We start from the raw sequence: 2,232 nt of genomic DNA, 5'->3' as shown, positions 1-2,232 counted from the left end.
AAAAAAAAAATGCTCCTTAAAGAACTTCCCTACCTCTGATTCTGTGCTCCTTCAGACACAGAACACCATTCTGTTCATGTGGTTTACACATCAGCTGAAAAACTTTACTGAATGCTGTGCTGCTTATCTTATCTTTCCTAGAAATATTTTCTATTGACATGTTTTAAAATAACACACTTTATATTATTTATTTACATTGTTCAATCATATATCTTAATTCTTCACACTGTCTCAGTGTGCTTTTTGAAGTATGACTCATACAAATAATTTTCAGGAAGTGAAGAGATCGATATTGACCTCTTACAGCAGTTTGTAGTTGATCTGAGGTCCTCAAGCGATACCACCACAGGCCTTTCAGGGTGTCATTTATTTGGACAATAAAAAGTCATTTCTTTGTGTCATAAATATTTTAGTTGTTTTAAGCCTTTCAAAGTCTCCTGCTCTTAGTAAAGAAAATTCAAACACAGTCTACCATTGTCTGAGGGCTGCAAATGTTATGACCATCCTGGTGCCACCCATAGAGAACAAAGGCTGAAAGTACCACCCATGGGAAAGACCGCTGCTCGGTGGAGTCACGCACACCAGAGGGTGCCTTTTGGAGATATCTGGCAACCGATGGCCTCCCCAGGAAGGAAAAGGAAGAACGAATGACATGGAAAATGGCATGTGAAGGAACTGGAAATGCCTTCTAAAAACAAGTTCACTCGCCTCAGCACATTATCTGGAACACCTGGAGAGACATTTCTGACCAACACAAAAATGTTTTTCAATAAGAAAGAAGTTCACTACAGGAAGTGTTAACTAGCAGACAGTTTTGCATGATGCAGCACAAGAACCTCAGTGTGGCCAGGGATCCCATAAAGAGTCCCCACTAAGAGCCCAGAGATGGAAAAAGAAAAGAGGTATACAAAGTGGATGGGGAGAGGCCCTAAAAGAAAACAAGTCAGTGTAAGAGGTTTGCTGAGGGCTGATCCTGTCTGGGATGTTTACAAAACAGAAATTCTTTACTTTAATTTATAGTAACCTATTTACTGAAGAGTAAGTAAAATGTTGCTATTATAATACCAGAGGCTGTTCCTTCGCCTGCTGATTTGAGCATAGTGTCGTGGCACTTCTCTATAAGCTCTTACACTTACATTCATCCACATACAAACATATACACAAGCACATACAGATACGCAGTGGAAGAATAAAAGGGGTATATAAAGGTTGTATGAAAGTGGTCCACTTTGGATGTGAGAATTTTTGTTTGATAAAGGCTTTAGTAAATGTTTTGGTAAATCAAAGACAAGGCCCCATTCAGTATAAAGGAAGGGATTGATTCAAAAAATGTTAAACCACTCTGCTCCAAAAGCAAGATGGTATTTTACAAGGATGGGGTTGTTGGGTACCAACAAGGTTTCTTTTTAAAGCATTATGATTTGTATTGTCTCCACAAATTTTAAGGTTCCTTTGTGCTGTATTTTTCTGGATGTTTGACGTAAAGTCATGAAAGAATAGTGATAATCAAATTTACAGATTGGAAAATTTGCTGAAGTTTCTGAAGAAAACAGAACATGGAAAAATAAGTCATAAAAGGGGATTGATGACCTTCAATTCCTTCAGAAGTGAAAGCTTAGGAAAGATTGAATTGTTATACTGTATGCGAAAGGTTATCATATGCAGTTTCACTATAATGACAAAAAAGAGTGATATTGAGAGTGCAACGAAATGTATCAGATGCTTGGAGAATTTGGTAAGAATCTAGATTGATCTTCCTGTCCTGCTTCCTTCAGAGGCGTAAGACAAATATATGTTCATTGAAATATAAATACGTCTTATATAAAAAGAATACAAATATTTGTGTGTAGTGGAGGACCGTGAGTTCTAGGAAGGAAAAATAAGTTTGTTTTGTATTATATGTAGAGTATATGCCTACCCGGTATACAGGCATACATATTTCACCTTATTCTTGGTATGCCTTTTTATTTCATTTTTATAGGTATCCAAGAGAATTAGCAACCAGAAATGTCCACTCTCATTTCCAACTCATTCTGATAATGGTCCTAATATTAAAATGATCATTCCAAAGATGAAGTCTCAAGGATGATATGATAGCAAAGATATGGAAATATCATCATTCTGCTGACCACTGTTTAGCAGTCAAGAATACAGCAGCAAGCAAGAATGAGGATGGGCTGCCTGAAAGTTTCCATATACAGTTAAGTATATACTGCTGTCAGTTTGAAGACT

The 2,232-nt window shown here is 37.0% G+C and overlaps 1 protein-coding gene across 1 annotated transcript in view; it reads right to left on the bottom strand.

Annotated features, from left to right (window-relative positions):
- MYO16 (myosin XVI) overlaps nt 1-2,232 on the bottom strand; it is a 494,098-nt gene that overhangs the window by 183,816 nt on the left and 308,050 nt on the right. The window lies entirely within an intron of this gene.

Source organism: Pteropus vampyrus, unplaced genomic scaffold (genome assembly GCF_000151845.1).
Source record: "Pteropus vampyrus isolate Shadow unplaced genomic scaffold, Pvam_2.0 Scaffold236, whole genome shotgun sequence".
Taxonomy (NCBI): Eukaryota; Metazoa; Chordata; class Mammalia; order Chiroptera; family Pteropodidae; genus Pteropus; species Pteropus vampyrus.
Note: the sequence above shows the minus strand (reverse complement) of the source record. Positions and strands in the feature narration are given on the sequence as shown.